The 15929-nt window shown below is 50.6% G+C and overlaps 1 long non-coding RNA gene across 2 annotated transcripts; it reads right to left on the bottom strand.

Moving 5' to 3' along the window:
* Nucleotides 1-5358: 5358 nt before the first annotated feature.
* LOC133064957 (uncharacterized) lies at nucleotides 5359-15876 on the bottom strand. Of its 2 annotated transcripts, XR_009694784.1 has the most exons (5): nucleotides 15526-15876; nucleotides 14626-14868; nucleotides 11625-14096; nucleotides 10320-10449; nucleotides 5359-9197 (listed from the first exon to the last, which is right to left on the bottom strand). It is a non-coding gene; the product is annotated as an uncharacterized LOC133064957 (long non-coding RNA). The 2 variants fall into 2 exon arrangements; XR_009694785.1 differs by lacking the exon at nucleotides 14626-14868.
* Nucleotides 15877-15929: the final 53 nt, after the last annotated feature.

Raw genomic sequence — 15929 nt, 5'->3', positions numbered from 1 at the left:
ACAAAGGATGAATCAGCCAGAATACAAATGGTGGTCAGGCAAGGTCACCGTGGATGGTTATGCGGTCTGTGCACTGCACAAAGGGGCCTGGCCAAGGAAGTGAGTGGAACGAGGCCTGAAACCCAACCCCACATTCCACTGGCCAGACCTTCCACTCGGGTGATGAACTGTGTCTGCCTGGAGGTAAAAAACAGCTTTTTCTAATTTGTCCGCCCAGAGAGGCACCTTCTTCTAACCCAACAAAAACACCACATGCACTAGCGGCAGCACCAGGGAAAGTATGGAAGATAAAATGAAACATTGCATTTACCTACTCCATAGGACAAGTAACAGAAATCAACACTGTCACGGGATAATAATAAATTTATACTAATAAAAATTTAAAATTTTTTTAAAATAAATAAATAATAAAAATTTTAAAAAAATAAATTTATTAAATTTCAAGAAAAGGATGAACAAATGAATCTCGAGAAAGGCCAGACCCAGGGCAATGCAAAGGGCTTAAGCACCTAGAGTCAATGAACCTCCTCCCTAGAGCACTTGCATTAAAGCAGCCTCATTCCAATGGTTTCCTCCAAATCCAGAATCTTGAGATAAAGAATCTGATCAGCCCAACTTAGTTCAGTTACTCCCTCCATACCCACTAACTATGGTGGGGGAGTCACCTAGTACAGAATCCACACTGTAGGGAACTTGTTCCCTGGCAGTCCAGTGGTTGAAAGTGAAAAAGGAAAGTGTAAGTTGCTCAGTTGTGTCTGAGTCTTTGTGACCCCATGGACTGTAGCCTGCCAGCCTTCTCTGTCCATGGAAGTCTCCAGACAAGAATAGTGGAGTGAGTAGCCGTTCCCTTCTCCAAGGGATCTTCCCAACACAGGGATCGAACCCAGATCTCCTGCATTGCAGGCAGATTCTTTATCATCTGAGCCACCAGGGAAGCCCTGTAGTTCCAAAGCAGGGGACACGAGTTCGATCCTTGCCCCAGGAACTAAGGTCCCACATGCAGCACAGTGCAGTCAAAAGAAATTTTTTTAATTTTAAAAAAAAATCTAGACAGTAGATTAAACTGCTGAGCCCCTCACCATGAGGCCCTAAGTGCGAACTGTACAGACCTCCAAGAGTTGTCTACAGCAGTTCTGTAAAACTGTCTAGTATTGGTCATCCCTAGGAAGGCCAATAGCTAATTGAAGTCCTTCCCACAAAGTCCTGAGAGGCTGATCTGATCCAATCAGTCCAAAAAAAAAAAAAAAAAGATTTTTGTGACTGTTCAGCCGTTTGGTTTCACTCTATATGCAGCTGGCAATGACATTTTCCATTTGCCAAAGATCTTATTTATGAATGCTATTATCATCAATAGAAAGTCAACTCTTTATATTCTGCTTCTTACTGGGACTTGTGACTCTGACAGACCTGCAGTCATTCAGTTCCATAAACTACTCAGAGGCCAATTCTACGACCAGAAATGAATTCTGGCAAAATCACAAAACTAGGTTTCAGTGTCTTGAAGAGCAACCTCTACCTTTTACATGATGACACAGTTAAAATAACCTAACAGAACCCTATGTATCTGCTCCCCAGATATAACAGATGTCAACAGTTTGCCATCTTGCTTCAGATTTCCTTATCGTTTTTTTTGTTGTTGGTTGTGCTGGGTCTTCATTGCTGTGTGTAGGCTTTCTCTAGTTTCAGAGAGTGGGAGTTATCCTTCCTTTCAGTGCATGGGCTTCTCATTGCACTGGCTTCTCTTGTCAGGGAGCAAGGCTCTAGAACCATGGGTGGGCTTCAGTAGTTGTAGAGTGTGGGCTCATTTGCTGCAGCTTGTGGGCTCTTGAAGGGCTTCCCAAGGGGCTCAGTGGGTAAAGAATCCGTTTGCAATGCAGAAGACGCAGGAAACACAGGTTCAATCCCTAGGTCAGGAATCCCTGGAGGAGGGTATGGCAACCCACTCCAGTATTCTTGCCTGGAGAATCCCCATGAACAGAGGAGCCTGGTGGGCTACAGTCCATGGGGTCACAGAGTCAGACACGACTGAAGCAACTCAGCATGCATGCACGGGATCTAAATTGTGGGCTCAGTAATTATGGCACAGGGGCTTAGATGCTCTGCAGAATGTGGAATCTTCCTGGACCAGGGATTGATCCCAAATCCCTTGCATTGCAAGATGGATTCTTATCCACTGTGACACCAGAAAAGTCCAAAAAGTTCTTTAATTTTTAGAGAAAGAAACCTTTACAGAGCTATAGCTACATCTCTGCCCCATATCCTTCTTCCCCTTTGCCTACAGATAAGTGCCATCCTAAAGTCTGCAGTATCTTCAATTTTCTATCTATATGAGAAGATGTACGTTCACTAAACTTACTGTGCTCATCATTTCATAATGTGTATAAGTCAGATCATTGTGCTGTGCTTACACATACAGTTTATTCAGACTTATACAGTGTTATATGTCAATTACAGCTCAATAAAATTGGAAGAAAATGAAAAAGGAGGAATAGAGGAAAATATTGAAACTCAGGACATCTGTCCTCAGAGAATGGTCTGTCACAGACATGGGTTCCCTTCAATAAAACATTTCCTTTGAACTCTTCCTATCATATTCATTGAATATGAATGTGCTATTTTGTAATTATACAAAACAAGTATTATATACTTCTGGAAAAAATATTCAAAAATTAAAATAATTATTAATAGGGAAAAAATAAAGTCAGTAGTATCGTTTCCAAAAGAGATTTTGATTTTCATTTGGACCTCAGGTGCAGGTGTTGAGTCAATTATTTTACATGGCAGCCCTATCACTGTTCCTTTCATGCAAGGCCCTCTCTTGTTTTATTTGTTCCTCTGATCTTTGTTCGCCACCCTAGTCTCTCTTAGGCTAGGTTCCTAGGGGGAGCATCCCAAAAAAGTGAAAAAGCCAGGTGGAAGTTATATCCTTTAGACTACTTAGCATCCAAAATCATCACTTCTGCTAAACTCTATCAGCCAGAGCAGTAGCAAGCCCCTGCCTAGATTCAATGAGAGGAAAGATAGACTCCCACCTCTCAGCAGGAAGACTGTAAGTTTTACTGCAAGAACAGTGTGGCAGGTGGGGTATCTATTTTGGCGGGCCATCCTTGGATAATACAATTCCCAATCCTACCTACATTGATAGGTAGGAGAAAGAGACAACAATGAATGGATATGTGTCCATTATTGTTGGAGTACAATATGCAAGGTGGAAGCAACCAGATACAAGGCTGCAAGGACAGATCAGGCCAGGTTCTGGAGAGTCTTAAAAACCCATTTAGGAGAATGCTTATAGGCAAAGGAGGGCTTTGGAAGCCCCAGGATCCCTGTCCCCTCATTCCCATCACCCAGCACCTCCTCTGTGTTTGATGAGAGAATATCTAAGACTCTCCCTCTATGAGTGGCTGAGCAAAGGGACTCTCAGAATTGGCCTGTGCCCTCTGAGTAAGGGTCAAAGGTAACCAGACACCAGCCCCTACCCTTGTCTCCATGGGTGCATGTGTTCACATCTACCTGGTCAAGAACAGTCTCTCGACCCCAGAGAGACATGGATGCTGCTGCTTGGGTAGCAGACAGGGACTCTTCAGAAGTGGCCTTCCAGGTCTACTCTGAATGGTCTTGTGCAGAGGAAGACCCACACTTCACACACACACGACCTGTAGCATTTCACATTAAGGATATCAAGGAGACAGCACTTATTTCATAGTCAGGAGTCCTATGTTCTAATCCCATCTCTGTCCAACCAGCTGTCAGCTCTGGGGACACCATTCACCCTGCTGGACCTTGCAGACAAAGGCAAGAATTACACTAGATGGTCGTTTTCTCCAAGTACAGTCTGTGGAGCTCAACTATGAAAATCACCTAGCTGGAAAACTACAGTGAGATACCACCCATGAGAATGGCTAAAATAAAAAAGACTGACAATACTAAATGCTAACGAAGAAGAGCAACTGGAACTCTCCTACATTGCCAGTAGGGATGCAATATTGTAAATCCACTTTGGAAAAGTTTGGCAGTATCCACTAAAGCTAAATACTTTCCTTAGCAGTTCTACTCCTAAAAGATATTAAAACATATGTCTGGAAAAAAGGCTTGCACAAAATGATCATGGCGACTTTATTTATAACAGCCAAAAACTGGAAATAGTCCAGGTGCCCATCAACAGGTAAACAGATAAAACCATTAATAAAAAGGAATAAACATGGGTGATGCGTGGGTGGATCTCAGACACATTCCACTGAATGACAGAAATCAGAAACAAGAGTGGATACGGTATGACTCCATTTATTATGAAGTCCAAAAACAGTGGACTGAACAGATGATGACATAAGTCAGAACTGTGTTTGGCTGGGGGCTGGAAGGGGGAGGGGGGAGCTGGAAAGAAGATCCAGGGAAATTTCTGGAGAGATAGAATTGTTCTAAATCTGTGGTTCAGCATGCTAAGTCCCATCAGTCCTGACTGTTTTAGATCCTATAGACTGTAGCCCTCCAGGCCCCTCTGTCTATGGGATTCTCCAGGCAAGAATACTGGAGTGGTTTGCCATTTCCTTCTCCAAGGGATCTTCCCCACCCAGGAATCTAACCAGTGGTTCTTATGTCTCCTGCATTGGCAGGCAGGTTCTTTACCAGTACTGCCACTTGGGAAGCCCCTCAAAATCTGGATGGAATGAAGGTAACACATACGTATGTATATACATTTCTCAAAGTGCATGGAACGGTACACTTAACATCTATGCATGTACAACACTATCATACTACATTTTTTTTTTAATAAACTATATTGTAAAAAAAATAATCTGCATGTCACTATTCTACTTTAATTTTTTTTTTTTTAATATAATCATCCAGACTACCTGTTCAAATACAGCTTCCTGGGCATCCCAGACCTACTGAGTCAACTGGCCCTCTGGAACAGGGTCCAGGGGTCGGCATTCTGAGCGGGTCCCTGCTTTGGCAAGAGCGTGAGATATGAGACCCGCGTCCCGGAGAAGGGCGGGGCGGGGGGATCCCCACACGCCGGCCCCCCGCCCACGACCGCACTGCACATGCCCCCCAGTCCTCTGTCCAGTCGCCCCTGGTAACCGAGAAAGAGCAGGAAAACCCTCAAAGTGCAGCCGCCCGGGAAGGGGCCGTCCACAGTGTCAGCGAGACAAGGGCAAATACAAAATGCGGGGTAATTGGCGGTTTTCTAATTCGCGGCCCTTTGTGCGGCGGCGCGGAGCCGGCGGCCGCGCTCCCAAGCCGGGGCCTTTCAGTCGCCGGGGGCCCGGGCCGCCGCGCTGCCCGCGCTCCGCAGCGCATAATTAATCGGGCTTCACAGGGCCCAGGACAAAGGCGCCCATTCACCCCGCCGCTCCTCCCCCCGGGGATATTGTTATTTCTAAAAACTGCAGCCAGCTGGGCCGCAGAGAAACGTCAGCTCTGTGGGAGAATGAGAGGCCTGGCCGCGAAGGAGAGAGGGAGCTCTGTGTCCGCGCTCCGAGCAGGATTAGAGGGCCGGGGAGCCCGGGGTGGGCAGGGGGCCCGGGGTCTTTTCTCAAGTCTGCACGACTCCTCAGAAAGCCTTGTGATTTCCATGGGGCCCTGGAGGCGACTGCCATGGAGATGGTAATGGGAGGCATTGAGACTGGTTCTTAGGGAAGGAGAGAGCGGATACATTCAGGACCTCGGCTCAGCTCCCGCGTGAGGGGCGGGGAGGGGGTGGAGGTGCTGGATCGCCAGGTGGGAAGGCCAGGGTGCCCCCACCTGTACCCACCGCTGTCGACACCAGGGAAAATACTGCAAAGAATAGAGGCCTGAGTCTAGATCCCGGCCGCGTGTGGTTGAGTCAGGGGTCGAGAATGCAAAGACCCCACGGTTACCTGACCTCTGCTCCAAGGACCACCTGGGGAGCCTGTTCAAAAGGAAACCTATACAAGCCTGGGCCTCACCCCCAGAGAATCAGCTCCCAAGGTCTGGGCTAGGGCGCAGGTTTCTGCATTTTCATAAGCTCTCCAAGCTCTGCTGCAGCCCCCTGACCTGGCTGGATTATCTCTTAGTACTCACTGCCCCCGAGAGATGGCTCAGGTGCCCCATTTCTTATTTCAAAGAGGAGAAAACAGGTTCAGGGATGTAAATCCACCTGCCCAAGGGGATAGAACAGAGCTGGAACGGGACCCTGGGTGGCTGTGTGCAAGAACAGAGGGAGAAGCTGCCGAAAAGGAGTCTTCCCCTCCTCCCCAGAACACTTCCTGACTGCTCAGGCCTGCTCTGGGCTCCCTCTTCTATGGCCTTTATTTGCAGGAGATCGATCTGTCTAGTTATTCCAGTATGTTCTGTCTTGTAGGTTCACTGGGGTTTTCTCCTACCTGCTCCATCAGAGGCACCCTTGAGTGGAAACTGAAGATCATTTGGGGTTTGTGTCCTGCCCAGTGCTGGGAGAGCTCTGGCCAAGGCTCAGCGTATGTGAACAGCATCTCATGATTCCACGTGCCAGTCCTCCAGGCAGTGTTCCCCTTCAAAGCCCAGCACCCTCCCTGGGCCCAGCAGAGGGCCTTGTCCAGGGCCAACAGTCCTGGGCTTCACCTCTGCCACTGAACCCAAGGAAATGCGCACCCATCCATTCCTCCTCCCCACACCGGGAGCAGTCATGAAAAACCACCATGGATCTCCAAAACCTCAGCCTCCTGAACACCTCCCAGAACAAGCAGGGGCCTTTCCAAAACCCTGCCCATCCCAACGCATTTCATGGAGACGTTCTGTCCCTCAGTTGTACTCTGGAAAATGTTCCCTCAGCCTAAGACGGCCAGTCCTGAGCAGGACCACAGGCCTGGGAGCCAGAGCATGCCATAGCGCCTCGCTCCTGCAAGTCAGGGAAAGGAAGCCTTCTGTGTTTTCAGAGAGCCCAGGCTGGCCTCTAAGGCCCAGAGAGAAAGTCTAGTCAAGCTCACTCTGCTTCCACCAGGCCATGCCAGACACTGGAAAGTCAACATCATGCGACATTCATATCTGTGGGCGGGAGAATGTGCAGAAAACTTAAGAACAAAGTGGAAAGAAAGAGAGCAAGAGTTCAGCCAAGGCCTGGCCAGGCCTCAGAGGGGGCAGTTCGGCTGTCCAGCAGCAAGCCAATTCAGGCACAGCCACTGAAACCAGCAGAGGTTCTCAGGGGACCCTGTGACCCAGCAGTCCCCAGTGGCCAGGCCACCAGCATAGCCTCAAGCAGAAAATCAAGCTAGCTGTCTCCTATTAAATAAACTTTATTTAGAGTATAGAGTGATCCAACACTTTCTGAAAGTGAGAGGAAAAAGGTTCAACTAAAAGGAAACCAGGCTATGTAAAACAATGTCCTTGAAATACACGCTGAAGTGTTTAGGGGTAAAAGAGCAAAATGTCTCTAACTTGTTCTCAAATGATTCCATAAAATGTAAAAAATTGGTGAATCTTGGAAAAGGGCTAACAGAAATTACCTGTAATATTCTTATAATTTTTCTGAAGTTTGAGATAAAAACGAACAACGAAGAGAAGGCAGCATACCACACACACAAATAACACAGAATCAATATTCCAAATCCTATACCAGGGATAGGACTCGACTTTCTTGTTGTCTGCATGCTTGCACACATCTTTCACTCTCTCCTATTATATCAATCTGTGAACCCAAGTTGGTTTGCAGATCTTTAGAGGACAGCAACCCACTCCAGTACTCTTGCCTGGAAAATCCCATGGATGGAGGAGGCTGGTAGACTACAGTCCATGGGCTCGCAAAGAGTTGGACACAACTAAGGGACTTCACTCACTTAGGGATAAGGTCTGTGTGGTTTATCTCTATAATCCTGTTGCAGCTAGCACCATGCTTTGTAAACAAAAGACATTTAACCAAACCTGGCATCCAGTCATTGACCGTGGAAGGTTTTCTGTTCTAAGTGAGAATGCAGGAAGGAGGAGGAGAAGGAGGAAATGGGAAAAAGGAATCAAGAAAGATGGCAGAATCTATAGAGATTTTCCAGTGCAATACACTCATGGCAGAACTGATGCCTTTTTTCAAGGTTAATAATCAGGCCCACCTAATCAGATTCTTCCAAGAAGCCTGAAAAAAGTAACTCAGGCCCAGTGGGGCTGCCCCATCAGGTCCACTGACAGCACTTACAGACCTTCATAGCCTGAACCCGAAACCTGGTCATGTTCACTTCAACCTGTGGTTACCAGAGTCAATCAGGTGTTTATTTCATCTTTGTCTCATTCTGAGTGTTTCATGTGTGTGCATCTTTTCTCCCCAGTGAGACCATGGGAGGAAGGGTCTTGCCTCTTTCTGCCCCGGCACCATGGCCATCCTCATGGGTATGGTGGAGACACAGATGCACAATAAGCCCTCAAGTTCCCCCACCAGGGACACTATGTCTGGTCTGCTCTCGTCTGCATCCCCGGCACTTAGCACAACAGTTGGCACTCAGTAAAGACTCATTGAATGACAAAGTGAGTGGAAGTCTTGAGTTGAGTTGAGTCCAGTGGCCTTCTTTGCCAGGACACACTAATCAGGCTCTTGAGAGGTGCACTTCTGGCCTCAGATGCTCGGCCACAGAGGTGCCACCCATGCAGGCCCCCCTTCTCTGCCCATCCCCAGAGCAGTCCCTCTGGATGCCAGTTCTGTGACATTCCTAAGAAATATGGCAGCACCATCTCTGCGGCCAGGGTGGCATGGTCAGTGTTGGGACAGAGGGGCCCTCTTGCCTCTTAGTGTCTCTTCTCGTGGTCCTCTGGGGTGAGGCCGCCTTGGGAAGAGAAGCTTTGCTCAGCGCATTTCTGGTGGGGGCAGGATCTTCTGTGAGAGAGCTTGGGGTGAAGGTTACAGTGCCCCCCCCACCTCCACCCCTCACTCCACCCCCACAAACACAGGCATGGGCAAAGCTGGGTCTGGAGGCAGCACAGTGCGGCACCCAACAGGTGCCGTCTTTGGCAGGGCAGCGGGCTTGGCGGGGGCAGGGGGAGTGTGACCACATGGTCACCAGGAACACCACTGTCCCCCCTGTGCCAGGGCACTTGGTACAGGGCAGTGGGACGGCTCCTCCTGGGTGCCAGCAAGAACAGGAAACTGGGGCATGAGAATCTTCAATCAGGCCCCTCGGGAACCGTCCAGGCCTCTGGAGATTTGTGCCGTATTCCTCCTGCTGCCACCTTGGATCCTGGGCCCCACGTCAGTCCAGGAGGAGCCGGACACCTTCCTGGCCGTAAAAGAAGGGACATTTCAGGCTGCCCAGATAAATCTCTGTGCATCTTGGGAAGAGGGGAAGTTCCCCCTTTAACATCACCCGACCGTGGGCTGCGCCATCTTGACAAAGCTCTCCCTCTCTCGGCACTTCTCGCCGTGTCCCTGCGCCCCTCTGAAGGAAACCACCGGCTGGGCCTTGGAGGCAGAACTGGGCGTGCTCCCAGCACTCTCCACGTTTGCTTTCAATCCAAGAAAAAGCCAGTCTCCCAGGCTGGGAACTCCTACCATCCCCCCTTCCTTTGCTTTTCCCCTCCCCCACCCCCATCCCCCAACCCCAAGAGCTTCCAAAGTGACAACATGTGGGCCCAAATCAAACCCTTGTCCTCAGGCCCTTGCTGGCATGTCTCCCGGCTCGCCCACCTTCCTCCTCCAGCTCCGCAACTCGGCCACCCTCCTCACCCCTGCCCCCGCCATTCCTCTTTGTGGACAGCTTGCTAAATGCAGCCAAACTTCCCCTTTCAGTTCACAGGCTTCATAAAACAGCTGCAAAAAGTCAGCAGCTCTGCAAGTTCTCTTGCAAAGTTTGGCTGAGAGCAACGTCCCCGCTGGTTCTAGTCATTGCTCCCCCCTCCTCCCCCCAGGCTCAGAAGGCCCATCTCCTCCTTCAGGAAACAGTGGGGAGACCAGATGCCCCTCCAGATCTGCTCACCGAGACACAATCTCCTCAGCAATCTAATCTAGAGAGAACTCCCCGAAAGGGGCCTGACTGAGTGTAGCCAGGGGAAAGAGACCGCCTGCATACTGGGCTGGTTTCCTGACCCTGCTCAAGTCCTCTGGGACCCTGGGTGTTCCACAAAGTCCCTCCAGCCACAGTCCTCTCGTCTGGAGGACAAGGGATGGATGGATTGGTTGACCTTCAGGGTCCCTTCCAAGTCTGAAATTCCACAAATTGGTAAATTTCTCCTTAGGGTCCCCAGGGACAGCAGACAGTAGGGACTGTGCCCAGGGACAAGCGTCTCATTGAGGGTGGTCTGACTCAAGCACAGGCTTCCTAAACTGCATCCCCTGTTCTCTCTGTGACACGCAGCCCTCAGTAAAAAAGAAGCTCTCACTCTAGATTCCTGATTGGACTCACCTGGGGACACCGCACAGTATGCATCCCGGTCTACACGCGTACATGCATGCTAAGTTGCTTCAGTCATGTCAGACTCTTCACGACCCTATGGACGGTATAGCCTGCCAGGCTCCTCTGTCCATGGGATTCTCTAGGAAAGAATACTGGAGTGGGTTGCCATGCCCTCCTCCAGGGGATCTTTCCTACCCAGGGATCAAACCCACGCCTCGTCTGCTGCTTTGGCACATGCGTCCTTTACCACTAGCACCACCTGGGAAGCCCATCCCAGGTTAAACTCCAGACCAAAGAAACTAGAGTCTCGGCTTGGGGCCTGCTCATCAGTCTGTTCGGGAAGTTACCTAGGTAATTCTGAATGAGCAGATAGGGTTCAGAAGCATTGTGGGAGAAGATTCTAGAAACTAAAGATGAAGCTCTAAGCCCAAGGTGCCCCATCTGCCCCTTCTTTGCTGAGAAGGACTTGAGGCCATTGGGGTGAGCCCTGTGATGAGAGAGGCCTGTCTGTCGTGAGGTGAGGGTATGCAACACGGGTGCCATCAGACACTGAGGCTTGCTACCCCCACACCCCCGCAGGACATCTGGTACATGACCAGCCTCTGGATGCTGGCTCCTTGGCCTTGCCTGCTCCCTAACAGGCCCCAAGGCCTCCCGAGCACCCCCAGGGGCAGATGGCCCCGAGGCTGCAGTCCAAGAACTGGCAACCAACTTCACAAGAGACAGGAGGCCCCAGGGCAACTCCAGCCCTCCTAGGGCTTTGTACGGATTAAAAAAAGGAAAATAGAGAAGGGAAACTGAAACGGGGCTGAAGGCAGTGAAGGAGAAAAAGACAAGAGAAAGGGGAAGGACTCTGAGGTCAGAGAGTCATGTGAATGGCATTTAGGGAACAAAGCCCCCAGTGCTGTTCCCCTGCTCCCCCTTCATCAGTCTCCCCCTGGGCCTGGTAAGAAACACTCTTCTGCTGGGGCCCTGGGCACAGACAGCACTGCTGCCCATACAGAAAGCCCAGGTCCAGAAACCTGCCAATTCTGAGTCTGCAGCCTGGTCCATCTGCCCTCTAGGCCGAGCTAGCAAAGAGCCCTCCCCGCCCAGCACTCTTAGATTTCCACTGCCTCTGCCCTTCAGCAGCGGGGTCTCTCATCACACACTGGCCATCAAACTTGACCATTCCTAGAGCAAAGCATAGGCTAAATCCAACTCTCAATATGCTTGGCACCATATCAGGGAGACCCAAGTGATGCTGTTGGCTAGCTGTGTGACCTTGAGCCAGCCACCTCCCTTCCCTCCCTGGGTCTCAGTGCCTGGTCTTACCTGCTTTCCTGTGAAGACATATTTGGAAGGAAGGGATGTCACTGTGCCCCAGAGGTCCAGTGCCTAGGCTCTGAGGACAGAGACCTGGACTTGTGTCCCAGGCTCTGCCATTTACTAGAGTCATGAGCTCTGTGCCCCTGTGTCCTCACCTGTAAGGTGAGAATTAATACATGGATAGCAGAAAAAGAGAAGAAAACACAGATCCAAATCAACATGGGACCAATATCTAAAATATACAAGGACCGCCCTTTGCAAATCAAAAGAAGAAAATGGGAACCAGAATAGAAAACTGGGCAAATGATATGAGCAGGCAGTTAACAGAGCTGCAAGATCATACACAAAAGAAATACCTGTTAACATGTCAGAGAGGTTCTATCAGAGAGGACTGGGGCAATAGGGATGATTTTGCCCCCTCTCACCAGGGGTTAATTGGCAATGTCTGGAGACTTTTTTGGTAGTCATGGGGTGGAGGGGGGTTGCTATTTGGCATTTAGTAGGTAGAGACCAAGGATGCTGCTACACATCCTATAATGCCCAGAACAGCCCCTACAACAAAGACAAATCTGGCCACAAATGGTCAGCAGTGTTGAAACTGAGAATCCTGGGACTAGATAGATGGGTAAACCGATGGATGAACGGGCCTGGCTGGGACAATGAGCTGCTGAGGCATACGACTCATTAAAATGAATCCAATAAAAGGGTGGTGGTAATGGTTCCTCAGTGTTTGGCAGACAGTAACAAGTTCAATGAATGGTCACTACTCTGTTGCTGCTCCCTGGAGGGGTCTGAACTCCTCATCGCCCTTATGTTTGCTCCAGCCGGCAAAGCTGTGGGCTTTAGACCAGAGGGCCTCTGCTGTCACCCAGAGATGGGCACACAGCCACAGTGGGCAGCCCAGCTCTCGCCCCTGAGCCCAGGGGGTGGTGGAATGGGGGAAAATGCAGAAGGGCCAAGAAGGAAAAAGGGAAAGGTGGGTGGGAGTGCCTGGGCCGCGGAGTGAAGAGGAAGAGAAAGGCGACACTGCAAGCTTCGGGGTTTCACAATATGACAAAAATACCCAGAAAGGCAGGGGGCGGGGTGGGCCACAGGGAGAAGTTGAAGTTGAGCAATGGCTGTGGTTCTCTTCACAAATTCATGGAAAATCCTCTTTTCACACCCTCTGGTTCAGTTAAATTAGACCCTTAACCACCTCCACTGTGGCCTAGAAAGAGATGCATCCCGTGGACACCGCGGCTGGCACTATCTCCTCCTTGTCACTTCCTCCTTCTCCACCGACCCTGGCCAATTATCCATCCCTGTTTTCCAGGGTGGAAATTCCCACTCTGGTCCCCCTAGAGCCCTAAAGCAATTGACAAGATACATACAATATTATCATCATCATCATCGCTACCATCATCTCATCTCTTAGCAATCAGCATCTGGAAAGAAATCACCTTCCTTACACAGCAGGCCCAGAGACCTTCTAAGATTCTTCAAGCTGAGCCCCAAATTTGGCTCTGAGATTCCTGGTAGTCCAAATGAAATGAGAATGGGGGCCAGTTTCATGAGTGGATTGCCCATAATCAGAAGCCCACCAGTTCCTCTGAGGATACAGAGCTTCACCAGAAACTGGATCCTGAAATATATTCAGCTCCCAGGTCTTATAGCCAGCACTGGCTGAGGCAGTGACTACTAGAGACAACAGCATCCCAAAATAAATGCAGTAGCAGACTCCTCTGGCCTTTTTTCCAGAAAGCCCCACCATAAAGGAGGAACATAAGAAAGATTTTGTGGTGGTTAAATAACATGGTCCAAGAGGCGCTTGGCTCCATGAGAGCCCAAGTCGTTTCAGGGATAAGTCTCATCTGGAAGAATGGATGGAATGTGTGGCCTTTAAATAACCCCCATGAACTTTATTTCTCTCAACTGAGCTTTTGATAAAACTGGGGCAGCGGGAGGCAGTTGGAGGTTGTAACCGCTGACAAGGGTCTGGCAGGCAGTGCTCTGGCGCTGGGTGAGGGTGGGGCCAGGCGTCCCTGGCACCTTCAGAGGCATCATTCATGGATTCAGCTGTTCTCAGTCTCCCCCAAGGGCCCAGAACACTCAGAGCTTTCTCATTTCGCTCTGACCTAAAGTGGAACTTGCCTGAGAGGCTGGAGGAAGTAGAAAGCAGGGCTCAGAGCAGGACTTGGGACAGGATTGCTGGCCTGCCCCGTAGCCTGGCCTCTCTTTTGGGTTGTTACTAAAAGTAATAATAACCTGCATCCATTGTGGGTCTAAGCATTTTGTCACTACGTCAGTTTAATCTTCACAACCAAGCTCTGATCGTCCTCAGTTTACAGAGAAGTAAACTGAGGCTCAGAGGGCTTTGCTGCTCTCACAGTGAGCCGAGAGGAGAAGGTATGGTGCCCACTCAAATCCGGCCGATTCCAGAGTTCACACGCGTGTGACCGCTGCGCCATCACACCCCTCACGTAGAAGGAGAGATAAAAACTGTGGGGAAAGTGAAAAGGCAGTTAAGTTGTGGCATCAGAGCACAGGAAACGCGTGACTCTCAGAATGTGATTCCGGAGAAAGCCGGAAGCCGGCAGCCCTGTTTGGAACTGAAGGCCCACGGGCTCTGAGAAGCCCTCTCGGGGGTCCAGAGCCCGGCTGGGCTACAAACGGCAGTCGCATCCAAGTGTCTGTAAATAGCAGGAGCGGGGGGGTGTTGTGCGAGGGGTGCTACGGGAAAGTGGGCAAAGGACCCTGAGACCAAGCTCAAGAGGCGCCTCAGCGGCTGCTGGGGATCCCTCCGCCCGCAATGAAGGAGCAGTGCAAGCCCAACACTCCGCTCTGCAGCGCAGGACCAGGCTGGTTTGGGCTGGCGTCCCGCCCGGGGGACAGGCGATTCCTGTCGCTTGCTGACCCCAGCAGGTGGGCACCTCCGGGACGAAATAGAACCTGTGCAGTTGTCCTCCGACTAGGTGGCCCAGCGACGCCCTCCTGGCTCCTCCGCGCCCACCTCTTTGTGTACACTGACCTCCTTTAGAAGGTCTCTTTAGAACGGGGATGGGAGTGTCTAGACGACAGGAAAGCTTTCCAGATCAGTGAGCAATATGCTGACAAGCAGGGCCCGGGCTCAGCCCCAGGAAACTGATGACTCAGGAGGACGTGCCTTCCCTCCACAGACGTGTTCATCAGGACGGCCAGGGCCCTCCCCTGTGGTGCCAGGTGTGAGGCTGAAGAGAGGACTTCCACCCAGCCCTTGCCATCGTGGGGCTTCCTGTCCAGAGAAGGGCACAGAAGTGGACCCAAGTCAGCGTGTCCTCGTTAGGAACACTGAGAAAGGAGGGAAGTGAGAAAAGGAGGGATCCAGAAGCTAACCACTTTCCCCCTCTCCCCTGCCCCCAACCTCCATGCACACTGCCACCACCCTGCTCTCTGGCCTGGATTATTACACTTGGGTCCTGCACGCAGTGAGCTTGCTCCTACCACGTGGCCTTTGCACTTGCCGTTCCCTTTGCCCTTCCACAAGCGTCCCCATGAGTCAAGTGTCTTCACGTGTTACCTCAAAGGTGCCTTCTCAGGAGGCTTTCCCTACACTGATACCACCCAATTAAAGGTCACAACAATGTCCCCTCTTCTGCCAGGCCACAGATGCTTCAGTAGGTACAATACATGAAGGCATCGCTCACTGATTCCTCACAGCCTCTTCTCTTGTGGAACTTGGGGTAGATTTCCCGTTGGCCTTGGCCCATGAGAGTGTACCAGAAGGACCCTCCCTGCTAAACATCAGCCAATGTACTGGAATCGAGCCCGGCTTCTCCAACCCACTGACCCCAGGACCGGTCCTCTCCCATTCTGGGGAAATTTCTTGCAGGTCTTGGGCATCCTTCCCCTTCCCCATCCCCCACCCTATCAAGCAAGTGGTCATTCTGACCTGTTGTAGTAGGATTGGGTATCTGGTCACCAAACTCATCTCCTCTTCCCAGATACCCAGCTCGACTCCAGCTCCAGCTCCCCTGCCGTCAAGCTGGTGGAGCATGAGCAGAGGCAGTCTCTCTCTCTTCTGGGCTGAGGATGTTAAGAAGCAGACAGGTGTCCCTTCCACCTCTCTTTTCTCTATAGCCATGGCCTCATGATCTAGGAGATGGCAGAGCTGCAAGATGGAAAGAACCTCTGCTGGGAGGAAGGCTGCCTTCCAATCAGGGCACTCATCTTGGACTTTATGTGAATAAAAAATAAACTTGGTGAGGATCCTTCATTTGGGAAGTTGGCTGGCTACTCGGTATTTAACTTCCTGCCTTTTTAAGGACTTGGGCCCTGCCCTCAGGTCAACACGCC

This window comes from Dama dama, chromosome 11 (assembly GCF_033118175.1).
Source record: "Dama dama isolate Ldn47 chromosome 11, ASM3311817v1, whole genome shotgun sequence".
In the NCBI taxonomy this organism is placed as follows: domain Eukaryota; kingdom Metazoa; phylum Chordata; class Mammalia; order Artiodactyla; family Cervidae; genus Dama; species Dama dama.
Note: the sequence above shows the minus strand (reverse complement) of the source record. Positions and strands in the feature narration are given on the sequence as shown.